The 27,456-nt window shown below is 39.9% G+C and overlaps 1 long non-coding RNA gene and 1 other non-coding gene across 2 annotated transcripts in view; both read left to right on the top strand.

Moving 5' to 3' along the window:
- LOC140248728 (uncharacterized) overlaps positions 1-17,614 on the top strand; it is a 152,823-nt gene extending 135,209 nt beyond the window's left edge. The window contains exon 4 of the long non-coding RNA XR_011902881.1: positions 16,580-17,614. This is a non-coding gene — a long non-coding RNA (uncharacterized lncRNA). The remainder of the gene's footprint in view (positions 1-16,579) is intronic.
- TRNAF-GAA (transfer RNA phenylalanine (anticodon GAA)) lies at positions 5,267-5,339 on the top strand. The gene has a single exon. It is a non-coding gene; the product is annotated as a tRNA-Phe (tRNA).
- Positions 17,615-27,456: the final 9,842 nt, after the last annotated feature.

Here is a 27,456-nt window from a genome sequence, read left to right as displayed (position 1 = left end):
GAACTCTGGGAAAAGCATGGTCAAGAGTTGTTTTATTTATTTTTGTTTTGCTCTGTACAAAAAAAAAACAAAACAAAAACAAAACAAGATTCTTTCTCCAGAGCAGTCCTGATATCAAATAGAGTTGAGGTAGACAAACTAGCTTATTTCAACCAAAGAAAGCCCCTGTGTCAAGATCGTAACTATATACCACTCTGTAAGGTAGGACACTTGTATTTAACCTGAGCAACATCTAGCACCGTGATTCAGTTATCCACAAAGGTGTCCAGAGATATCTGGGGCCCAAGATGTCCATAGGGGACATGCATATGTGACACAGGACCTCCAGGAGCTCAACACTGATGCAGTACTGGAATTTAGGCTGGAGTTGGTACAAATATTTTATCTTACCATGTCTAAGCTGACATGGATCTAACAGGATCCTCCCTCTAGATCAGGTTGCTCAAAGCCCCATCCAGCCTGGCCTTGAATGCTTCCAAGGAGGGGGCATAAAGAACCACACTCGGCAACTCATTTCAGTGTCTCACCACCCTCAAAGTAAAGAATTTCTTCTTAACATCAATGACCTTCCATATCATGCACCCTGTGGGGTGTAGTTGAAGCTACACACCTCTTTTGGAGGAGTATAAAAGGAAAACTTGCAATTGAAGGCATTGCTGTTTACAACACCAGTCACCTTGCAAAATCTTCCCTACTTGCAATGCATATGTATGACGCCATAAGCAGATCCCACAGAATAGAAGAAGCCTATTGTCTTCCGGAAATACTTTGAACCTGAACTACTCTGGGAAAATTAATATTCATCCTGAGAACATACAAAAGTATTTACAAGGACACTTGAAAAATAAAATAAAAATAAAAACAAAACATGAGCCTTTACAATCCTTCAACTGAATTGAACCGTTCTATGGCACTAACAACAGTCAAAAAATAAGTATTAATAGCTTGGAATGGAGCACCTAACCAGGAAAAACAGAACAAACAAACAAAAAAGCACAAGAAACAAACCAACAAAAGCCAGGAACACACACACACACACACACACAAAATAAAAATCAGCAGCAAAGCCAATAAAGAGCAAGAAAAAAACTGGAATTGGAGCAACCTAGCAACATGGCTTTCAGCAGGGGCACTGAGAGAGCACTTGAAGAGCTTTCCCAAACACCACAGTAACATTGCATTAACGTGCACTTGTAGCTAATAGAGTTTCTAAAAATTGCCTGGAGGTGCAGGCAACATTCAAAACGGCAGTGTTGTTTCAGGTAGAAAGGCCCTGTGAGGCACTGCTGACTTTTTGCAAAGGAAGGTCAGAAAGTACAGTCAGTCCTGCCTACATCTTACCTACGTCTTACCAGTCCTAGGACTGGGCCCACTCCTCACAGCATGCAGAGAAAGGCTCCCGTGGACTAAATAAGAACTGACATCAAGTGGTCTGTGGCTGGCTGTGTTGCAGGATGGAGAGGAGGGTTCAGAAAGGAGAAGAACAGCTTTTTTTCACTGAATATCCAGCACCGTTTACAAGTTCTAATTCTGTTTATATCGAATCTGGTCAGAGCTTTTTCATTTGCTGGTGATTTATTATTGATCATGCAAAAACCTTGTTTTCACTTCATGTCCAGTTCCCTGGATACATTCAAGGTCATATTGGACAGGGCTCTGAGCACCCTGATCTAGCTGTAGACGTCCTTGTCCATTGCAGGGGAGTTGGACCAGATAACTTTTAAAGGTCCCTTCCAGTGGGAACAATTCAATGATTCTGTGATTCATTTGCTTCTACTGCTAAACAGCAAATTCCTAGAGAATGAATTGAGAATCTGTAGATCAGAGAATCTGCATCAAGACCTTTAAGAAAGGTGCATTTGTCCATTCAAGATCCGCAGCCCAAAATGTTTGTTTAAGACAGAAGCAAACTAAGCAGTCTTCAAAGGAGTGGAGAATAGCCACCATCTGAGCTATCGATATCACAAAGAGAAAAGACATCTTCATGTTAGACCTACTCATGCAAGAGGACAGACAAAAATGGTCTAGCAAAAAAAGGGTGAGACTATGAGATCCAAAGGTTCTTTTCCATTGGTCCAATTAAATCATGACAAGTGGATCAATGATACTTGATGGAAAGATTTACACAAGCCAATATCTAGAATGCCTTGTGTTAATCCACCCTAAACAATGAGAAAGAGATCTCATACTTAACAATATCCAGAAAGGCAGTTAAATTCACAATTCAATTTTGCAAATACAACACTAAGTTCTTGATGTTAGTAAAGCAGGCTCCCAAGAGTAGATCAAACAGAATCCAAGCAGACTTTGAAACATTAGATGTTGTACTAATGGACATAGATTAGTGGGAAATACTGGGGGTAGATGGATGAGATGATCTTGGAGGCCTTTCCAACCTTAGTGATTCTATGACTCTATGAGTATCTCCAGAGAAGGAGACTCCACAACTTCTCTGGACAGTTCTGTTCCAGGGTTCTGTAACTCTCTAAGTAAAAAAGTCTTTCCTCATCTTCATGTGTCATCTTTGAACTTTCTGTGTTCCAGTTTGTGCATGTTGCCCCTTATCCTTATGCTGGGCACCATTAACCAGAGCCTGACCCAATCCACCTGACTACTACCCCTTAGATATTTACAAGCATTAATCAGATCCCCTCTCAGTCTTCTTCAGGCTGATCAGTCCAAGGTCTCTAAGCCTTTCCTTGTAATAGAGGTACTCCAGGCTTTTCATCATCTTTGTGGCCCTCTGTTGGACTCCCTCCAGTAGTTGCCTGCACAGAACAGACACAGTGTCCATTGTGGTATCCTCAGGACAGATCACTATTACAGTGTCACTTATATGAGAGCTGTGCTGTTACTCCATACACTGATGCTCTCCAGTCATGTTTTCAATTATATGTCACTATGCTGCCAGTTACATTAGCAGACATTATTCTGTATTAGAGGGAAATTTATCTTAGATTCCACAAAGCTCTGGATCACAGAATCATTTTCCTTTGTTCATCAGCCTGCTATCATTGGCTTTGTTAATGAAAAGTAAATGGATCATTTGCTGCATCTAAAGTTTATATTCTGTCAGTCAGCATTCCTCCTGTTGTTCTTATGTTGTTCTTACCATATCCTGAGATGGAGTTAACAGTATTTAACTTTTCTCACCCGTTTTATTTACTCTGTGGTTATAGCACTGCAGGCTGTGAAACAGATTCAGTCAACATTTTCATAGCAGCACCATTGGCAGGACTCATACTACTCTGCTGACTTTTCACTTTGGCTCTCTCCAAAATCTACCTTGTTGGAGTGAACCTAGAAGCACACGCCAGAGTTCAGTTTGGTCCATGACAAAACATCATGCAAAGTAAATATTCATGGACGTATGTATCTGCAAAGGCTTTTTATGTAAGTATTAATCTCCAGCTTCAAGAAAGAACAGTCTTCTGAGGCTAACAAATGGAGCTGCATAAAATCCATTGTAAACAATTCCTGCAATATTGAAAATGTCAGCTATTATGCATTCAGTGTACCTCTACTCCCACAGGCATTTCCCTTGACTGATGTTTCCCACAGCTGAATAAAGTGCTCCAACCCACTATCACGCTACTTTCTCTGAGCATTTTTCCTAAGCAATCTCTTCTAACCTTTGTGATTAGGCAACTTTTTACATTCATGTTGTGATTAACACGTAATAAGTGCAATAAAGTAGATTAAAATACACCTAACACACAAATCTCAAGTATTTGCTGATGGATAATCATTAATGAATGGAAAAGGCAAAAAGTTCCCAATAGGCTCCAAAAAAGATTGCTTCCAAATGTGACGTTAGTCTCAGCAGGTGGCTAGAAGCAAATATGAATTTACTGATGGTAAAATGGATGAATGATGCAAAGACTGAGGAGGTGGTAAAGTCCTTATTACAGGAGAGGCAGGGAAACTGATAAGTATTCAGATATGTTGTACATCTACATGAAAAATGTGGGTCATTGGAAGCAAAAGATGGAAAATTGTGCAAATAGAAGGAAGACCTTTGGAGAACGGACTCCTTTTGCAAAGGGCTAAAGACTGGAATGGGACATCAACCAGTACTCCATAGTCATGTTAGGAAGTCCTTGTTGAATCCTGTAGGTGTGAAGAAATGATGACCATGTGAAAGGGTCTTCTTCTACAGGGGTGTCTGACATTAGTCTTCTCTTGGTTGGGATTGTGTGTAGACTTAGCAAAAGGTTTTAAAAGTTTAATTAAAAAAAGAAAAAAAAAGAAAAAAAAAGCCATCAAAAATAAGTTCACACACACACACACAAAAGACAAAAAATAAAGCAAAGAAACAAAAAAAAAAAAACAACGAGAAGTGAGGAATAAGGTTTTAAAGACTGTAGAAAATGCCCCGTGGTGTTTGATCACAGGGGCTTGATTCTTTATCACACTAACATGAGAAAAAAAAAATGACCTAATTATTACAGACAGATATTTCCTTTGGCAGCTCCTTTTTTCTTTCTTCTGATGAAGAATATAACAGGAACTACTGTGTGGGAGTGCTGTCTGATACATTTACCCTGGAATTAAAACCTGGTTAAACCATGAGACTTGTAAAACATCAAGGGAAGAGGTGGAGTCTCCATTAATTGCTTTATTCAGAGTAAGAGATTGTATCCTTCTAAACTTATTATCAAAAGCAGTTTGATTCAGCCAGAAGAGAATGGTGTTGGTCATAGAGTGAAATGCCTAAGTGAATATATATGGATAGAAAGCACAGTTTCAGGAGTTAATGAAAACTGCTCTTTGTTTAGAGCCTGGAGCTGGTATAAAAGAAAATAAATGAAGACAATCAAGATGCCTTTCTTCAAGTCCTTCTGCAAATCTGCTTGAAGCAAGGAAATGAATACGTCTGCCAGGACCAACTTCTACAACTACCTGCCACTATTCAACTGTTCTTCATTACTACTTCTACTACTACTTCTTCATTACTACTTGTCTTTAATACTCAGGTGGTGAGAGAAAAGTGCAGCACTTTGTGTGGACCTCATGGATGAATTTCGTGTGACTTTGTAAACTCACCCTTAATGTGGTATTGAAATACCCTCTGTACATTCCTCTCCATAATGGGAGTATGGGATGTTTCTTAGTTCCAAAGTGCAGCTACCTAAACTTTGACTTTAGGTTAGAGCACCTGGATTTGGAAGGTGATGTTTACACTTTACTTAGAAAACAGTATACTGAACTGTAAAGCTCTGAAACTTATATTATGATTGGGTCGTGTTATTATTTGCACCAGACTGCTGAAGTAGCTCAGCTGGGAGAGCGTTAGACTGAAGATCTAAAGGTCCCTGGTTCAATCCCGGGCTTCAGCAGTAGTTTTTCCATTGTTTTGAGTTTCAGTTGTAGCTTGTACAACACAAACATAGCATGGAGATGTGGCACAATCTGGAGCCTGGGAGTTGCCCCTCTCCATCAGGATGTGTTGAGTGGGTGCTGTTAAGGAGACAAACTTGTCTTTAGACTGAGAAAAAATGCCAGTCCATTTGTCTCTTCTCATGGCTTCCCAGCTGCACCATTGCTAATGAAATCTGAACAATGATATTCTGCCATGTCACAGAAGGTGGGATTTGAGGCAGGAGGTAAGATGTTTCTAGAGGTGACTGATAAAGGTCTGTGGAAGAAAAGGGATCTCCTGGTACAAGCTAAACTTGTAAAAAGGTGTACAAGGCCAGGTTGGATGGGGCCCTAGGCAGCCTGGTCTAGTATTAAATGTGGAGGTTGGTGGTCCTGCCTTTGCTGGGGGGGGAAGGGGCAGGGTTGTAGATTCATGATCATTGAGGTCCCTTCCGACCTGTGATTTCTGTGATTTATCTTTACTTCTGAACTTCTGAAGAACTAAAAACCCAGCAAAACTCTACTGGCACTTCTCATGAGAGTGTTTTGCCTGCTAACTGATGGAAATACCTGGGGAGTTACTCAAACATGTCCTCCTCCAAGTTTACTGTTTACTGCTTGCAAGCACGGGCACCCAGAAACTGGTGTATGAGTGGCAGAAAATAACACTGCAGGGAGAAATGATTTGCCTAGCAACCAGAAATGATTACTCCAATTTTAATTCCCAGTATTTCTTTATGGATGTCCACATGAACTGCAAAAACTCAAACTAGATATTGGCCCCAAGGAGTTTCTTATGTCAGCACTGTAATAATTACCACTAATTATTATGGAATGAGAATAATAGGACATTCCCCATAGCTAGGAAATGGTCAGATGAAAGTAAATCAGAGAAAAGAAGAAATAATTCAGTGAAGGTCCTGACTTGGTTGATGAGACTGGAAGAATAGTAGAATTTACAAAAATACCGTGACAAGAACATGGACGTGGATAATTCCAGAAGTGAAAGTAACTCACTCTGCTCACAGACAGATAGAAAACCAATGGTAGGACAAATGTACACCTCTCCCTTCCCAGTGATAATCACAGACTCAAGAAGACTATAAAAAATCACACACATAAAGTGTTTCTTCCCCTGTGCATTTCTCCTAGCAGCTGTCAACCTGAGAGATAACATTAGCTGTATTCAATACCCTACAGATTACAGCACAGGTTGTATATAGACATCAAGAAATGAATAAGTGGTAACATTATTTTATGTCCCCCAAAGATGGGACTGAAATATTCTTGTGAAGGGTTCAACATGTTTTGTTTGTTCCCAGAAATGTACCTTTGAAGCTTTGTGCTTGTTTTGTCTAAAGACAGCTTAAAGCCAGGTGGTTGGCCTATAAGCTGAAGGATGAGGATGGTTGTGGATATGACACTGATCAGTTCTGGTCTCAGAACTGGGCAGAAGAATTAATGTTGTATAACCAATGTTAATGGGCTCAAGAGAAATCTTCTGTTTTCAGTCCTATTAACAGATATAGGGAAAAACGCCCAATTTCATACTGAAACTTTTTACAGAAAACTATCGAACTGTCCTATTGAACTGTCTTCCATAGGAGCCAACCTTGAACTCCTGCTTCAGTGATCTTTAAACACTGTGGAACAGCTCTGGAATGAAGGGGAAGGAAATAAAGTGATTTTCCTAAACCCATTAATGAATTGACTGCAGCTCAAGTTAATTTTTATGTATATTTCTTCTCACATGTCAAAACACAAAGCAGATGTTTTAGCAAAAAAAGAGCCAACTCAAATTATTATCAAATGATATGAAGGGAAAGCATGGGGAAGGGGAAGTCTTTCAGTGGGCAGTTTTTCAGGTGAACATTTATTACTGAGAATTACGCATTGACTGTCTCTGCTTTAAAACTAAGCTGTAGCAAATTTAAATTATATATTGAAAAAACAGACCAACACAAATCCTTGAGCATGTTATCTATATTGTTTCTGACTTGTCATTCTTTATCGGGCAATTAAGTGCAACACGACATTTTCTTGACAAAGTAGCTCCATACAGCTGTGTATTTCCCCAGACGAAACACAAAGCAAATTAGATTGCACGCATCCATAAATCTCTGTGGTTGCAGCTGTAGCAGGGGGGGAAGGATGGAGAGGAGGGAGTGATGACACATGGAGATCTATAGGAAAGATTACTATCATCTCCAGCTTAGTTTTGCTGTGTTTTCTTTATTATCACCTTCAATTTAAAAATGACAAGCATCATGTTGCCCCATGACAGTCCTTTTCTGTTATGGATTTCAGTACGTGGGTGCCTGTGGAAGGTATCTCACAGCTTTAGATAGCAAGCCACTGTACCTTGGTGTGAAACTGATGGGCAAACTGAGACATCCAGTAATGAAATAATTTAAATAAAATTATAATTTTTTGTGGGGGAGGAAAAAATAAAAGCCAAACAAAAATATGGAGACACCTTAAGTACACTGTGCTACATCAGTTAAATGTTAGCCCTTCTCCAGGCAGAACTCAGGCTTGTACATCCAAGCCCAGTTCATTAATTCAAAGCTTATGCAACTCACCTGTATGTGATAAATGCTCACTGGTATTTGCCAGTCAACAGACCCATGATGACCCTGGCAAATGCTAGACTGGATTTTGCCCAGTGCAGACGCAATCCACTGTGACCTGTATTGTTTGCATACTCCAAAGATAAGAGGAATCAAGGAGATTCCAGGCCTCCCCCAGGGTCTGTTTTCCTGAAGCAAAACTGATAAGCCATTTCTCTACACTAGCTGGCAAACCAACTCAGTGCTCTGTTTACATAAATCACAATAAGCCTAATTCAGGCAGCAAGCCATGTGCAAACAGAAATCATTGCCAGATGCTCCTGCAGACAAAGACACTGAAGAAACCATCAGCTAATTCAGTCACCAGCTCCCATGGTTCCAGATTTCATGTTGGTAAACTTGGGGTAATGGAGCCCAGGAGATGTGAGAAACAAGATTTGGAGATCTGAATGCACCTTCAGTGAGTTACAATAACATGTTAGAGAGCACTTAGAGCAGTAATGTTTGTGATCGATTACAAATGCTTTTCACTTACACTGCAGGTATCTGAATTTTATCCTATGCAAGGTCTATAGTATATTGCCTCAAATATACTTTGTTTTTACGGAAGGAGGTGCTTCTTACATTTTCCAGAGGTAAGTCATTCTGTCTATCACTGGTTGGATATTGGAGAAATTTATTCTCAGAAGGAGTGGAACAGGCTGCTCAGGGCAGCAGTAGAGTCACCATCCCTGAGGGTGTTTATGAAACATGGAGATGCAGAACTGACAGACATGGTTGAGCAGGCATGGTGAGGATATGTTGGGGTTAGACTTGGTGATCCTGAAGATCTTTTCCAACCTTAATGATTCTGTGAGTGGGCATGGTGGTGATGGGTTGACAGTTAGACTAGATGACCTTGAAGGTCTTTTCCAACCACAATGATTCTATGATTCTAATGCAGCCTAGTCTTAATCACAGATATCCATGAAGAGATTATTTGGAGTATGCTTTATCATTGCTGTGGATCAGGCAAAACCGAATGTAGAGTAGCTTAAATGGCTGTGGAGGTTTTTGTGCCCTCAGACAAAGGTGTTGCTTGTCCTTACAAAAATAATTTGTGAAAACAAAGCAAAACAAAACAAAACAAAACCAATCTGTGATGACCTTTCTGATAACCCACTCACTGCACACAAATAAAAGTTGGAATATCATTAGTTATCTTGGGACCATCCCCAAAAAATTACTCCATCCCCAACCGCTCAGTTTGATCCTTTTAGGAAAATGTGAGACATCACTTCAGGGCTGAGCCTGAGGGGGATAAAACATAATCAAAAAGCCATAATTTTTCTCCATTCTATTTCTATATCCTGATTTTTTTTTGGACAGCAGAAGGCTCATGGTATTTTCAGTGCAACGTTTTGGGTTGTGGCAAATTTATGAGGTGTTAGCAATGTCTGTAAGCATATACCAACCTTATCACCTCTTGAAACTGCCCTGTTCTTTTTCACTCCCACTGGCCAGGCAATATTCAAAAAGAATAAGAAGTCATGAATCCTAATCAGCCTACACATAGGGGACATGAAAGAACAGCATATCCACAGCACTGATGACGAACAAAAAGCCCACAGTTTAACTAGGGAAGACAACGCACAGGCAGGGAACTGTATGGAACAAGGACACAGTTACTGGAGAGCACACACATTAACTCTAGTGTTTAGTCCCTCAGACCTCACTTTCCCTAGTCCATCTGCTGTTAAGTATGTAGTTTAGGTCAGGAGAAAGAAAAAACCTAGTTTCCACCCAGCAGGGCTAGAGAGGAAAGAATTTGCCTTGCTGAAGTTAGGAGTGACTGTCAAGGTTATTCTCACTTATAGGCTTGGTTAACTCTGTGCTTGCAATTGTAAAGGCACAAAGAAAAACAAAGTTATGCATCAGTCTTTGTGATTAAATGAACCCATGATGTGTTACGTTCAGCAGCCTTCATTAAAAATGTTATTAGATGTTAAAATTTGTTCTGTGATGGATGCCATGGTGCATTTTATCAACTACAGTCAGAGTAATCAGGCTTTAAAGCGGTGAGTTTTAATTTAAGTAAGAAAGGAAACTTGTTTCTTGCATTGTGGGATAGGAGAGGAGAGGAGAGGAGAGGAGAGGAGAGGAGAGGAGAGGAGAGGAGAGGAGAGGAGAGGAGAGGAGAGGAGAGGAGAGGAGAGGAGAGGAGAGGAGAGGAGAGGAGAGGAGAGGAGAGGAGAGGAGAGGAGAGGAGAGGAGAGGAGAGGAGAGGAGAGGAGAGGAGAGGAGAGGAGAGGAGAGGAGAGGAGAGGAGAGGAGAGGAGAGGAGAATCATCATCAGAACAATTCTGAGGTGCGATGAACAAAGGAGAAAAAAGAAAGAAACTTTGCCTAGATAGGCAGTAGAGACTTTCCAGAAAGTGCCCAGTTGATTTCTTATTTTCTAGTGAAAAGTTAAGATTCAAAAAATATACACACATATATATGTATGTTTATATATATGTATAAGTTTTAGCATCGATTTTTAGGCATCAATGAGACTATTCCATTTCTTATTCACCTCTGTTTTGTCAGTGTAGATCCATTAGTTTCAGCAGTGTACCTTTCCCCAGTTTAAAGCAGTGTCAGGAAGAGAGAAACATGCTCTGAATTAACCTCAGGAATGAAATGATGGCAAACTGTAAGAGAGAGGAGAATGGTCCCAGAGGGCAAAGGACTCAATTTCTCAAAATGTAGTTCTAAATAATTAATATCTGGTTTCAGGTCCCTAGTAATGTACCACTGCTGGAGGATGCACGCTTTCCATTGCTATTAACAGTGTTACAAGCCCTCTGCTTGAGTTAATACCAGCTCTCTGAGAACCTAATCTAAATCCCACTCATCTCTTTGGTGTGATAGCACTCTCATTACAAGTCAAAAGATGATATCCTCTTGCTTTGGAAGAAAGACTGTGAATTATACTATTTTGGTGTTTATTTTAAAGAATTCATAACTTACAGGACAGAGGAATGATGCAGACATTGGTTGGAGTTAATAGTCTCAGTTGATAGAACACATCAAGGTTCATGAGGGAACATCTATTCCTTATGATAAGGTTGGGCCAGACTTATCACAGACTCAGCAACCCTTGGGCTTTCTGCATCTTCATGTCATTAATTCATGCTTTCTAATTGCCTTTTGCACCCACGGAGAGGCTAAATCACAGTAGCACTTAGACGTCTCGTAAAAGATAGTAGTTAGTATTCAGACCTGTTCTCAGAGGGGTGGTCTAACATTTGTCCATTCTTCAGTGGTGACCAGGACACAGAAAATACTTCTGAGATGATACCCTTGAAAGCTCAGAATGGAATTTTTATGATGGACCTCTTCCAGAAGGCTAGGTATCTATTCAACACCTCAAGCACTGAGATACTATTAATTACAATCCTCCTGTAGTGTATAACAGAGACAGGAAATGCAGTCACTCATATTGTTGTATTATCCTTTCCCTCATAATCCAGTCAGGTATATATTGGTGCCTTGACATGATCCCTCTTCACCTCCTTCTTTCAAGACCATAAAGGTTTTATGAAGAGTAAAGGATTTCTCCCCAAGGACCAAGAACTCTTTAATCTCTTCTTGAATATGATCTAATCTTTAATTTTTCATCAACAGTGGCTACTTGCTTTGAGGTTTCAATTTTCTCCTTTTTATTAAAAGGAGGAGAATTGCTGAAATGCAAGCTATTTCTCACTTCGAGAGATGAGGAACATAGCAGGTGGTTTCCAGACAATGCAGGGAGGGCAGCTTTGAGGTCTCTCTAACACAGACCTGCCAAGCCTTAGCATCAAGTATCTATTTCTCCACATCCCAGATTCCCTCCTTGTAATCATATCCATAAATTTCTGTGGTGTTCAGGGAGCCTTAACTCATTAGCAGGCCCTAGGGACTTGAAGTATAAGTTGTCATAATAGGATCCTAAAAGGCGATATCATTCTCAAGCTGCTGATCTGTCTTTTCCAAGTAGTGTCATCCATCGCTGTGATACGTGTGCATCTCAAGATGCTAAAATGCAGCACTCACATTTTCCCTTTCTTCTGTTCCAACCACTCACTTTTCATTCCCTTAGTCTTCAGTGCATGTTTTAATGTCCTGGTTCAATGAGGAATCTCCAACTGAAGACCCCTGAAATTCTGTGTAAGTGTTAATAAAGCAACACACCATGTACATGCCTCACCCATCACATACTCAACAGTGAACTGAAACTGACAGTAATGGGAAATTAGAGGGCATACAACAGGATAAGGAAGAAGAACAGGTCATATATGAACTGTAAGACACAAAGTTGAATGTACCAGAGCCCCAGCTGAATCGCATCATCTCTGAACTCTTCTTTGACGAGTCTAAGCTACAGATAATGGATATGATAACGTGTCCTGAAACAGTGCTCAGTGCCCGAGGAGGATGTGAATAGTGATATTCATAACCCACAGGGTGGGGATTATGATACCATGCCAAGATGTATAATTCAGCATTTGACAATACACCTCCCAGATGGGAAACTTGGAGAACTGATTTTAATTCTTCCCTACTCTGAAAGTACCTGAGCTCTAAAGATGGCTCAGCTGTTGTCTTGTAACTGAGGTTTCATGTCTTTGCTGGGAAAAGAACAGATTCTTTCCCCCCCAGACAGTACTCTCACTTCTTATTCATTTTACTGGTGAAATGTATGAGACTAATTGGGGTTTTGTCATCTTAGAGATATGAAGAGAGACGTTTCTGGAGTGAATGGCTGAATTTGCAAAGGTTGGGGTCATAAGTTATGAGGCTATTTCTACCTGCTCTTCAATTTCTATTTAACAGAAGAGACATCAAAAAACTTTTATACAGGGACCAAATTTTAACATACCCTTTCTATGACAGTTTTTGTTAATGATGTAGAATTAATGGAATCATTAGAATTGATGGCTGTTAGACAAATGAGACTTGTGTAGGCAAATAAATTTAGTCAAGTCCTGACCAGTATCCTCACTTTGACCCCAAGATCTGTTCTGTTATGAAATAAAAGTAAGAGACTAGGAGAGAGGCAGGAGGTTGGACACAGGCTGGTAAGGTCATATAGGTCCCTCTGATGCTGGACTGTAGCTGTGTCACATGGGACATCCAAAAGAGACACTTAGCAGCCCCTTTCCACATTGCAGCTGCTTCTCTCAGACTCCTGTACTGCCTCTTTGTACCAATACTCTCATGTTCTCAATGGACACCCTAATTTGGAGCAAAATTTATTTATGACCTCTTCTTAATGGTTGCTGTGTTCCTGGAGTCATTGAAGGTCAAGCTGGAAGGGACTCTATGATTCTATCTTCCCTTGTGTTAATGCCAGACAGAGGCTTTTCTGTGTTCTTCCAATTTGAGTCCACCTTATTTTACAACAGAGTACATTTGAACTATTAGTTACCTATTGACAAAACACAGCTGTTTTTTGCCCTTTATTCTTGAATTTTATGGTATGTATGCTCAAAATTACGTGATCGGAAAAATAACTTTTAAATCTCCTAGTTAGCCATACTCTTAAAAATCTTCTATAATGATTTCATAGGAATAACAGCATAAGTTTAGATAATTGTTTATGTCCTGGGAACTCCTGCATTCTTCTTGGGGATTATCAAGAGCATCTGCATTGTGGATTTCACTTTCTAAAAAATGGCTAGAATCCAGCATACCAAAAGGGAGATGATCTTCACTCCCTGTTGCCACCAGGTAACTTTTTGTCCACGTTGCTATAAACCATTGAATCATAGAATAATCAAGGTTGGAAAACACCATTGAGATCATCAAGTCCAACCATCAACCCACCATCACCATGCCTACCAACCCATGTCCCTTTGTACTGTGCCCAAATGTATTGTGCCCTATACACGTGGGAAGTGCATTGCACTGGAGGTTTTCCATATATCAGCTTTCCTTGCTCTTTAATTATCTATTTTCAATTGCATTTTTGTCTATTTTGACATTGAAATCAATATATATAGACAAGTTATGAGTTATTTAATTAATCTGAAATGGCAAGCTTTAGCATAGCCCAGCTGAGGGATACTTGAGAAGCAGGGTGTACAGAGAGGAAACTATTTGCACTCCTGGAGGTAGAACCGGCATTATTTAGTACCTAACAAGCTCTTTTCACATGCTAATTATGTTAATGTGTGCCTTATTCACAGTACTCTCTACTCTGCCTCTCCATCATTCATTTGAAAGGGAAAAAGAAAAAAAAGAGACATTCATGTTATACAACAGAGATAAATTAGACTGCAAAGCTCAAGAAAGAGAGAAGTAAAAACAGACAAACAAATCTTGATGTTACATAGGAAACTTATTTTCAGTGAATTCTATGGGCAGAATAACAACAACAAGAAGAAACAAAAATATAAAACAACACAACAAACATACTTCAATGTTATGTATTTGGAATTTCTATTGAATTGAGATATCTTTTCCATATCCTTCCATAGGATGTATGAAACTAATAACCTTCCATATCCTTCCACAGCAGAAGTTGGGGGGCAGTTTGGATATGAGGTCATTTGCACTTACATCTTAGATGAAAACAGAGAGAGAATTAAAAGAATGAAGAATAATGAAGGTAGGATTGAAGGCTCCACCTAACCAATGCAACTGTACACCTAATGGTACAAACCCCTCTCTCCCTGGATCAGATTTCTCTTTTGCCTGCAAATTTGAGTTGCTGAGATGGGTATATCTCAGTGGTACAAGTTCAAGGCTTGATTCTCTTGCCCACACTTGGACATCATGTGATGGTTGAAGATATCCTCAGAGTATTTAAATAACAGCTTGTACTACTTGACTCACAGTACTATAGAGCATGTACAAAGTTTACAGATGTCATTGTGCAGGCGACTGCATAGAACCTATACATTTAAACATATCAGTTACTCCCTAGATTGCTGGCTTTGACTGCCTGACTTCATATAGATGCAATTAGACGAGATGAATCCTACCTAACCCAGTCTTGCTCCTGCTCTAATTTTCACATCTACGTCCTTATGTAATAATAACCTTTTCAGAGTAGTTTTGACTATGTAAAATATTCTACAGACCTCCTGCTACAGTTTCGTTATGTGAACAGTTGCCTTCACATTGCATCATCCTAACTGCTGCATTTTTAATGTGAAAAAATGCATTGCTTCAATGTGCTCACTTGTGAAATAAGTAATGGAGGCATCTACGTATGGAAGATTTTATATTCTCATAGCTAGTGGCATTAAAAATATAATCAGGAAAGTTTGTCTGAGCACATGCTGTGTGAAGTGAGAACATTTCACTGTTATCAGACAGGTTGCTAAATGACCTTTAAGTTCTTTTTCTTCTCTTTTACCCAGCAAGGCATATTTAACTTTGCATAGTCTCCTGAATAAAAATCTCTCTAATAATTACATTTTCCAGCTCCTGTGCATTTGTCCCTAGATGACTTCTAAGTAAAGCCTACTAACTGCAGGAAGATTGGCTAGTTACATTCATTTTAGACCATAGCCTTGGATAAATGCAGGTTACTCATTAGAGGTGAAAAGATAGACTAAGGGAATTGGCTTTCTAGAGGAGCAGAGGACATAAGCTGACTCTTTTTACAGGACTATTATTCCCCTATACTCCCAGGCTCCAGCTCTAGCTTTTGCTGTTCCCATAACCCTATCCTTTCCCTTGTTTATGACAATGACCTCCAACTCAACATGGGATTCCTCCAGTTACTGTGGCATGAGCTGTAGTATCTCAGTGACCTCTTATCCCCCCCCTCTCCAAACATAAAGCTGCCTCTGTAAGGCGTATAAAATGGGTCTCAGGAGGTCCTACAATTGGTATGAGAAATGAACTCTCAGTTTTTCACAGCTCCATCCCTCAGTATGCCCAGATATACTGACTTCGACCAGCTTCATGATATCAGCGGGTTTAACTGAGACATTTAAACTTACCTTCTGCAATCACTGTTGCTTTTTATTGTCTTTCTCTCACAACTTACTCATCTCACATATGTTGTAAGGAGGAAAGTATAATCTAAAGATTTATAGGACCAGCAAATATTTTAGTAGACAGAAGGCTGGATCTCCTCTTTCTGTGAGAGTGTTCTGTAATAGACATCATCCTTTCCTGAGCCATGGGCAACACTGCAGTGATAAATCACCAGAAGACCATGTTGGGTTGTGTGAGTGAAGGTTCGTTATCATAATCACGAAGACCTAGAAAAAGTCAGATGAATCACAGATTGCTTGAGTTGGAAAGGGCCTCAGAGATCATCTAGTACTTTCATCTTGATAGCTGAAGGAAACTCAGTAACCTAAACAGAGTGAAGGGAGCACTCTGACTAAAGTAACAGACTATAATTAAGGCTAAGGAGAACAAGAAGACTGTTGATCCATGTGGAAATTCATCATGTTGTAGGCTGATTTCAAGGGTATTGTGAGAAAAGAGTCAAAATCAGGAAGAGAGATATCTAAACACAGCTGGGGAGAAGCAGTCATAGGAACATGGAGGAAAAAGGAGATACAAGGATTGATCTATGGTAAACTGGCTACTAGGCAATATAGATCAGTTGGTCAAGTTCTATGCGTGATCACTGCAGATTATGACATATTCTATAAATCCTTTTTCTGATTATCTTCCAGACAAACACATTCTCTGCTTTGAAGGAGCATATGTGGACAGTAGTGAACTGCAAGTTGAAATAACTGATGAGTAGGAGGAGAGATTTGAGTACCAGCAACTGGAGCAGAGCCACAAACCACCAGAACTCAGATATCCAGGTGACAGCAACTGAGAAGACCTAAAGATTTGAGAGGATATATAAGTTCAGATTTTGGAAAAAAAAAATGATGTTGTTTGTGCCTACTCCTATGGCAGCTTTAATCCTTATCAGTGGGAGATGAAGAACAAGATGAAGCCATTTGTTCTGTTCATGTTTCTGGAAGTGCTGTGTGTTTAAATGGATGGTACAAGAGCATTATTTTCTGTATTTGTCTGTGTGGCTGGCCACGCATGGAAATATATTCATAGAAATGCCTATCTGTATATAGATTTGTAAAATACACTAGGGTGGGAACACCCATGAATGTGGAAGCTTCTAACAGACCATAAATTAACTTCAGAGGCAATAAAAGTGCCTCTTATCAGTCTGGAAGGGAGGGAGAGGTTTCTATTAAATAAATTAGAAGAATTAAAATAAAACATTTGTAATATAATCAGAAAATGATTGTGCAATAGTAAATCATTAGCAAAGTGTCTTCCAACTTTATCCTTTTGTATGGAGCGCTGATTGCATTTTTAATTGCTTATCTCATGATTTGAAGGACATAGATGGCTGCTCTATTAGTGAGACTGGTATCCTTCTTTCTTGCTTACAGGTGGGATGCTGTGTCACAGTTTTTCCTCTTCCCACCATTCCTTAAATTTACTCCTGATCCTTTTCTTCTTCCACTTCTTCTTCCACATTTCCTTTGTGTCAATACTAGCTGTACAGTAGCAGATCAGCAGATTTTAACACATGGCCTGCTTTTTTCACCTGGAGATTCTTCAGGTGGTGGTAAAAAAAGAAGAAAAGCTGGATGAATAAAATTTGTTTCCCTTGGGTTTTAAAGTTCTTTAAAAATTGTATTAAATAAATAAATAATTGTTATAAAAATAAAAAAGTCTTCTCTCAGCCTAAATTCTGCTTAATTTGTCCAAGGTTTCTCCTCATAGAAGCAGAAAACCCTTATGGTTTTGTTAAAGTCACTGAATTATTGAGCTTTTCTTGTTGAGCATGCAGCAAAACAGGTGAGATTTTATCAGTACAAAAGCAAGGATGTCTCCTGATTTATTATTTCCAAGCCCTATTTAGAACTGTGCTCAGATCTCATTTCTTCTGCCAGCTCCAATGAATGAGCTCTGATATTAAATGATGAGTTATTTATATTATTTTCCCAAACGCATTACTTTGCTTTCAGCAGTTACCTTCCATTTCATGCTGGTATTTTTCCAAGGTGGAATAGGTCTTCCAGTGTATTATTTTCATCTTCTTCTGGGTTGATGCTTCCCATCTTTGGCAGAGACTGCCTGAGTTACCAGCATTTACCTTAATCCTTTTTGTTACTTTCCAAAAGAAAAAGAGTAAAAAAGAAAAGGTAAAGATTAAGGGAAAGAGAAAAAGAAAGAAAGTGCATAATGAGGCATTTTATAGCTGTCCTCTCTTCCTAAATTGTCAGGATTCCGGAGCAAAGACCATCTTTCCCCAAATCAATATTCATTGCCTATCATATTGCAGCTTTGATCAAATCGATGCCTTTTGGTGATGTTCTCCTACTAGTTTAGCTACATCATAATGAACAACAGAAAATATTTCTGTGTCAAGAAGAGTTTTCAAGGGATACTCAGTGCAAACATGAGATTAGATTTACCAATGAATTTCCAACATGAAAAGCACAGACACTGCTCTGAAGTCAACAGAAAAGTTGAAAAGCCACCAATTTGACCAGAATGTAACATTAGTTTTCCTTGTACAGCACCAAGTTTCTCCTTTTGAAATGTATCGCTAAAGGTACTATGGTAACATACCTGTACAGCATGTACTCTTCTAGGTAAGTCATAACATGAGGAGAAGGCTGAGCTTGTGTCTTGGAGGCTGCCATGGACACCAACTCAAAGGAGAGAGGTCCTCTTTCATTTTCCAGAGAATACATTACCTCAAAGAAGAAGGTTGGAAAAGACTATGCAAGAGCTCTGAAATTGGCTTGGATGCTCCTAATTACTGTACTTGTCCTCAGAAATGTTCAAAACCAGCCTTCCTCAAATGCTTGCACTGAGCAATTAACAGTCTGTCTTTTGACGGAATTAACAGTGGTTTTACAGAATGTCTACTGATTATAGCTGGAACCTGGATGTCTAGACTCTGCGACTCTGCTATGATCCCTGGCAACCTTATCTAGGTGTCCCTGCTTGAGAAGTGAGGTTGATTCAGATGAACCTCCATTAGTCCCCTCCAATCTCAATCATATGTTGTGAATATTTATTGTCTCTTCAGCTCAATACAACCAAATTTAGAAAGAACATCCCAAAAACTAACATGTCTCCCATCTGAGCTAGGGAGTCTAGAGGGACATCTTGGTGACAAATATAAAGCAATGAAGAAGATCAAGGATAGCACAAATAAGATCTATCTGACATGCTCTATTACATCCTGGGAATCCCCTTCCTCTTTCTGTTTCTCCTCTTGACAGTCCTCTGCTGCTGCCCACAGCCTCCCTCCGCCCTCCATAGGATCATAGAATTACATAATTGTTTGAATTGGAAGGGACCTTTGAAGGTCATGTAGTTCAATTCACCTGCAAAGAGCAGGGACACCAACAGATAAACCAGGGTGCTCAGACCACCATCCAGCCCAACCTTGAATGCAGGGCTTCCTGCAGCTCTGCATCAGCTCCCATTTATGCTGTTGTGTTGCTACTGCCTCTCACCACTTTCCCCTCTCTGTGTAGCTTATAGAGACAAGATATTTAGCAGCGCAGTGCCTGCTAGGAGTTATTTTGCCACCAGCCTGAAAGGAGAGCTGATTTGTTAGACACGGACACCCCCTCCTGGCTGCTAAGCTGAAAAGAAGAATCCCAGATATCAATAATCATGAGCTCGTTTCAAAAAAGAAATCAGCCATGCATGCAATGATTGCAGCAAAGTAGCTCTCATGAATACATCAGGAGAACATCCTGAGCATTCATGAGAGGTGCTGGCACAAAAGAAATTGCTTAATGCAGCAAGAAAGTCATTCAGTCATAAAGGCAGTTTATACTTTGTATACTTCATTTTTATTTATTCTTTTTATCACTGCCGAAGAAGAGAGAGAGAGAGTGAGCACACAATAATAATTGCATCACCAAAAAAAAGGATAGTGGATCAGAGCACGCTGAGCCATCAACAGTGATGACAAAAGACAAGATGACAGTAACGTGGCGACAAGGAAATCTGTGTTGAACATTTTCATCTAATAGGAAAATGTCACCCTGCTAATGAGACATCCAAAGTGAAACTAACACTCAGAATTAAAATCTACAAGTCAGAGCAAAGCAGACTAGACTGTGCTTTCAGGTGTGGGCCTGGAAAGAATCATTATCTGCACTGAATAAATATGGAGAAAAGAAATGTTGTTTTAGAGTTGTTATTACCATATGGTATCCTCGTGCCAGGTCCAACAAACCTGTGTAAGGAGTGATCTTTGATTACGTAGCATGCTGAAAGGTCGTTAGGTAAAGAATGGTCACATCAAGGTCATGCATGGGTCCATATAATTCAATATCTTCTCCTCACTGGACTATTCTGCCAGCTTCTGAGCTTCAAAATTTAGAGACCTACATCAGTTTTCTTTCATGGGTTTGTCCCACTGCTTTGTGAACTCCTACAAACATCTGCACCAACCATCTGCATCAAAGACCTCCTCAGCCTGATAAGGCTTTGTGAAGATCCTGTCTATTTCCTTTTCTCTCTATTTACCACCTTCAAATGCTTCATTTTTGTATTTCACTGTGGACAGTTTTTCCACATCTGCATTCGCTAAATTATTAAACAGCTTCATAAACTACTTTCATGCAGTTTCCAAGCTGAAGATTGCCCAGCTTAAGACCCCATTATCATGGGGTGTATTGGAAATAATCCTTTGTCCATTTTACCTCCTGTGACAAGATGTTTACTTTTTCTCTCTTCATGATCTGTAATGGTTTGTGCTGGGGACAGCTGTCTACACTAATTGAAAAGACGGTGGGAGGCAAAAGAAAAATTGCAGATATGAAAAATTTCATATTCCTGTCTGTTTTCTTCTCTTTAAACCAACAAGTTCAACACATGCCAGTCTGTTTTATTTGACTGTGGGAGCAAGAAGAAGGAACAAGTATACCCACTCATCCTAGTGAACAGGCTGAAACCAGTGCTGGCATACATTTCTCATAGAAGAGCTCAGGTGGTCTGAAATGAGACCTAGCTTTCCACCAAAGTTTCCACTGTAGCTGCTTGGCATAATGACTATAATAAGCTGGGTTCCTGGTTCAGTTAATTATTTGTCTATTGTCTGCAGCACACAGAACATACAGTAGAATCATAGAACCATTAAGGTTGGAAAAGACCACTATGATCATGTACTTCAAACTGTCATCATCATGCTTACCAAACCACTGAACTTCCCCCTTGGCAACACAAAGCAGTGTCTTGTTGCTGGTTCTATAAACACTGTTTGGACTCTGGAGAGAGGATCTCTGCATTCACCTTTCACACATCCTCCCCAGCCTGAGAGATGCTGTGTTTAGTGATGACAGGAGTGCAGGAGTTTCAGGAGAACTTAGGAAATTTGTACCTTCAGCCTGACTATGGTCTTGCATGATATGAGGCACTGGATCAATGTCAATAGCTTCTTCATCTCTAATGGAAAGTAAATAAATAATCAAATAAAACATCAGTAGATGTTATCTTCTTTCTTGTCTTGCTGTGTATCGGTAAACTTGTTCAGTTTAATGGAAGGTTCACAAGTTACCTGGAAGATGCCTAAATACACCACTGTCTGCTAGTTCCCATCCTGACCTCCTTCCAAAAGCTCTTTATAGCTTTGAGGCTGAGCCATTTAGATCAACTTCAGAACAGTAATCAGTGCAGCACTGTCTTCTGCTTGCCTTAGACCAAACCTGGCTGATTAACTGTTTCTTCATTTCACCAAATTTTTGGTGATGTCCCTCACACAGCTGTACAGAAACCTTTATCAGACCTTACAAAGTGGATGTTAGCTCAGATGAGTGATCTGATTGACTTGTTCTGATCACTGAGCTCATATATCAACCTCATGACGAGGTGTTTGACCAGCCTAACCCTATGCTGAAAAGAATGAAAACTCTGAAAAGCAAATCTTTTTTCGTAGAAATTGCAAGGCAATCCCAACCACTGCCAAAAGCAAAAGAGCGGTGCAATCAAGGCATTTTGTGCCCTTTAAAATACCACATTTGTCCGTACTGCTGTCAGCACACTCAACCAGTGGTCAGCAGCCCAGCTTGCTACAGGAGCATGCTATCATTATAGCACCATGGCAATGCCATTTTGCTCAGGAAGCATTTGCTCAGCTCGAACTGAAGTACAGCCTGCCCCAACCTCCAGACACATTGGAGTCTCCCACACACCTACTGTAAGTCTGTCACTTTCCTCAGTTACTATTACCTAACAAACACAGTTCTGGGGTACACCATCTCTCCCCGTCTGGCAGTGATCTTATGTTTTCACAGTAACATTTTGACACTCTTTTCTAATGCTGATTCCCATTATGATAATGATGAGAATTACCTTGGTGTATGCAATTCTTCCCATCTACCAGGCTTATTCAGACTTTATATAGCAAGGCTCTTTGCAGACGCACCTGAGGCAGATCCCAGCAGCCATTTCGCAGAACCCTACACTACCCAAAACAAGTACAATACAAAAAACTACAACCAGTGTCAAGGAGAATTTAAGATATCGGAGTTCTAATGAAATGTTCACACCAGGAAGCATGTATATATATATATATTTTAAATAAGATCAACCCATCCCTGCTCAACATCTGGCCCATAAGAAATGACAGATGTGTCATGGTTTGGGATCTATAAATCAAAAACACAAACAGACACTTAAAGATCTGGCAGGGTATCGTTGCTATAGGTGCAGTCATTACTGCATGAAGTTATGAGGTGGCCTTTCAGGACATTCTTTTCCAGGTGGTTCCCTCACTATTAACAGTATCAGTGAATCAGACAGTGCAAGTCTAGAAGTGGGTCTCAAGTAATGTCAGAATCTTTGCTCATAGACAAAAACAATGCCAGGCAAACAGTCAAGCGGAGGCACTGCTGTATGCCTCAAACCAAAATCACTTCTAACCTCACAGACCACAATAGCAGATATTCCATTAGGGAAGTCCAATATAACACACAGGTTGAAAAGTCATGTATACAAGTTCCTTATGCTGCTGGGGCAATGGAAGGTTTTACAAAGTGTGGTCAACGTGTCGGTCTTGCCTAGGTGGTGACATTGTAGAGCATGGCACCATGGCTTTTTCATTGCCTCAAAGGTTGTGTTGTACTACTCATATGTCTGTGTAGTTCCTGTAAATCACTGAGTAGGATGTTCAGGAATGTCTTCAGGAAAAAGCATCAATTCTCTTCCTCCAACTATTTCAATTTGGAGTCTGCAAACTTCAAGGGACCCCAATCAGTCTCAGTGCTAGTCAGACTGTAAATACATCTCCTAGGCAGATCAGCAGTGAACTAAAAACCCTTTTAACACTGCCCAACCCAATCACTTCCTACCTTAACTTCTCTGTTCTACTAACTCTCTTTGGGAACTTCGCTTTTCTTGAGCAAAACATTGGGTTTTGCTTTGAGTGATGAATGACTTATAGACATTTAACAGTACATGTACGTTGTGGGTCATAAAACACAGTGAACAAAGTAGTAAGTAGCCTGCTCACAGGCTAATGTGTTTCTAAATAGGCTAACCAGCTGAACAGTTGGAGCAATCCATCAGCACTAACTTTTGCATTGCTTTCAATTACAGTGTCACTATATTCACAGGCAGGGTGGAAAATGCATTTACATATTAATCCCGATGCTGTTTTTCTCAAGGTTACTGGACAAAATGGAACACTGAAGCAATCCAATCAGTCCCAGAGCTGTTGCTTGTTCTATTAAAATTCATGGCCTACCTTATTTTTGTTAAATACAAAAGCTGTCTTGAACCTGACAGCTCTATAAGAGGCAGATAAAATTCAGAGTATAGGAATTTTAATATTTCCTTTTGGTTTTGGTGTTTTTTTTTTTCCTAATGAGCTGATTGCAAAATGACACACATTATCTTCTCCTCCCTTCCTTCTGTCTCCAATGTGTTTTACATTCACAGTAACAACACCTCATTGACTTTTGAAATAGAGGATTCAGTGTACACAGCTACTTTGGCCACCTCCTTCATTGTGGACAGATTTCCACTGGCAGCTTCCTGTAAAAAAGAGACAAAGTACAGAATCATAGAAGCATTAAGATTGGAGAAGATCACTATGACCACCTAGTCCAACCAGCAGCTCATCCCCACCATGCCCAATAAACCATGTCCCTAAGTGGCATATCTACAGATTTCCTGGACACCTTCAGAGATAATGACTTCACCCCTTCCTGGGCAGTCTGTTCCAATGCATACCAAAAATCACATTTTTTTCTCGCTCCCATTACCTATCTTAGATATGTAATGGCTGGATTCCCCTGAGGAAACTGAAATTGAGGATTGGTCTTGTTCCCAGTTTATTTAAGGCTAGCAATCTTTACAGTCATGGGTGTCCAACTTCTTGGCTTGTCTGAGCCACACTGAGTGATGAGGAATTTTCTTGGGTCACATACAGCTTGCTCCAAAAGTAATGCCTTCTACTTATTTCCATGGAAACTACAACAGATACAATGAGCACAGTAACTCTACTTAATAGATAAAATTCTTGGCTAATATATATATATATATACTAATATATATTTTTTCAACATAGTCAGCACCATTAGCTCTGCATTTTCACCAGCAATGAACAAGATCCCACATACCATGCTCATCAAAAACTGAATCAGCAAAGGTGACCCACTGTTGCAGTCAGCACTACTGAAACATACCACCCACTGCCTCACTGTGCATACATCCACTGTTTGTTCTCCATAAACAGTCAGCAAGCATCAATGAATGGCAACATGTGTCATTTTTTTCCACAAGGAGGAATACATTGACACAGCCTTGCTTCGTCCATACTGCCGTGCCAGACACCATATTATCAAGCTGCCCCTCTGCTGCCATCTATTGCATGGCAACCAAAGGTAATGGAATATTGGTGGGAAGGTTCAGCCTCAACTGTCATGCCACCAACATTTGCCTCTGACATTGTGGAGCAAGGTAATAAAACAGGAGGCGTTACTTTTGGAGCAAGCCTCATAAAATATATGTAATATAGCTGATGTTTATAAGTAGCAAAAACTTATTTTAATTTTTAATATTTCTATTAAAGTGTATTTAAAAAGAGAGCAACAAAAACATAAAGCTAGTAGGATATATAACAGTATTTATGTGAAACCAATGCATCCCTCTGGCTCAGTGGTGGTGGCTGCAATTCTTAGTGAGTTCTCAAGGTGTTCAGCAGAGGTTTTGTATGAAAGTTTGTTCTTTCCGTGCTTCATCCTTCAAAGCAGTTGCTTACAAATGTGCGCACACTGTCGAAAGCCATGATATGAATAAGGCATGACTGTGAAACAAGGGTGTTTTTTCTCTTATAGAAGTCTGGTAAAGAGACACGATCAGATTTTTGAGTTGAATATCTGATTGCAACTCCGTACGTTCCGTTTGAAAAACATACGGTGCATATTCTTAGGGAGTTAATACCTTAGGCAGGAACACTGCAGCCTTAAACGTCTTCTCAAGACTTAGCCTGCCAATCGTCATCCCATAGGAGTATTTCAATTCAACTGGAGCCTGATTTTCTCTCAGTGACATTCCTATTGAATGCAGAACGGGCTCAGAGATCTTTCCAGCAAGCTCTTTGATCTAGAGACTGGGTACATAGTAAATGCACAAGCACCAGCAAGGTGTTTCCAGCTGTCATTATCTTCAGCAAGGATGCTGCTGCCCTGCTACCGTTGGCTGATGATTTATTAAGAGCTATTTATGCCTGAGCCAATATTTCCTTCTGTTATCCTATCTATTTGCAGTGTCCTATGCAGCTCAACTACACTGCTTTGATTTATGATTCATACTATTTTATTTTCTTCAGAGTTCTGCTATATTTATTTATGTTGCCCTCCAGAGCCGATTTGCAAATGTACCAATCCTGGTGACTTCTTACAGGCCCCCTCCCTGCCTGCCTGCACACAATATCATCTCCTGCTTTTGAATAAGTCATTGCTTTTACAGAGAGTAATAATTCTTTGTAAGACTTTTTTTAATATAACACTCAGCATTGGGGTCATTAGTAAACATCTCTCACCTATTAATGGGGATGATTTGAATTTCTGTAGTGCTTCTGCTAATAGGCAAAGGTCTGATTAAGACATTCATTAAAAAATAAGCTGTTGTAATTAATTTTCTTTAATGGGGGATGGGAATACACTGCTGCATCATTTTCTTAGGCTAAAATAAATTTACAGACTTTGAAAAAAGTCCTGTTTCCATTGTTTCGCATAAGGAAATGCTCTTCAATATGCAAAAACCCTTGCTATCTGAGCTGGAAAGAAATTTGGGATGCTGAGAATAGAAAAGCAGTGAAGACACATTCCCTGCAGCCATTTTTCCTGTATATATCTGGATTATTTTACATGTTCCAAACAACAGTAGCTCTGTCACTCACTTTCCTCAGCTTTGTGGGAATTTCCACTCTGACTCCACTTCTTCTGATATCATTTAATAGCTGTTCACTGTTCCATCACTCTTCTTAAAGTCTTTGGCTCTAAAGAGTATATCTAAAGGGTATCAGTGTGTTTTGACCACAAGGGTCCCCATAACAGACTATTCTAGCAGGTAGTAACTACAACCTTTTAACTCAAGTGAGAGATGAGATGACAGATAGGGAAACACCTCTATGGTCTTTGCCAGGATTATCAAGGGTGCTGAAGGAGCCTCTTGTTTCTCATGGGGCATTGCCATAGTTGTTCTGATAGACCATACTATTGACATCATACACCTGGCAAGAAAACCACAGGGTTGATCTTCTGCTGGGTACTGGAGATGTTTGGTCTGTATTTGCCTCTTCTTGGAGTCAGTATATATAGAAACTGTACTATACCAGAACTACACCGAGGGGAATTTATGCCAGTACCACAGATCAGCCCCACACCTCAAGCTGGCCATCCCTCCCTGAAATATGATTGCACCAGTTTTACTACTTCCTTGCACCATCAGTTTCCACTGATTCCCTATGTTTTTTTCCAGTTTCTAGAGGTACAATAAACTTCCTGCTGCCTTACGCTAGTATTTTTTAAGGCTCCCACTGACTTTGCCTATTGAGAAACTCAGCCACACTCCAAGTCTCAGGCTATCTTCTAGTAAATCCTCATTCATTCTGCTCACCTCCAGCACATGACAAATGATTGTGTCATCCTTCCACTCCCAGGTCCTAATCTATGTGACAAAGAGTTTCTAATCTCACCCCATTGTTCATCTCTTTCTCCCCTTAATCTCAATCAGCTCAATATGTCAACGGCACTTGCTTGAAATCACTTATCGCACAGGCAGTTCTGCCCTGAAATTTATTTAGAATTAATCAGAGACAATTTGAGGTGTTTATTAAAGCAGCAACAGTCTCAGCTTGACCTTGCAACAAGATTTCTTTCTCTAAGAAACTTCATTTCTTTTTTTTTTTTTTCCCAACACCTGACACGGTGTTGAAAAACTTTCATTAGGGAACTAACGAAGGCAAAACCAGCTGCTGCGTTTCAACAAACTGCCATCGATAAATACTGATTAACAGATTCTTGGCTTCTGCTCTCTCTTTCTCTTT

The sequence above is a fragment of the Excalfactoria chinensis genome, chromosome 2 (assembly GCF_039878825.1).
Source record: "Excalfactoria chinensis isolate bCotChi1 chromosome 2, bCotChi1.hap2, whole genome shotgun sequence".
NCBI lineage: Eukaryota > Metazoa > Chordata > Aves > Galliformes > Phasianidae > Excalfactoria > Excalfactoria chinensis.
Note: the sequence above shows the minus strand (reverse complement) of the source record. Positions and strands in the feature narration are given on the sequence as shown.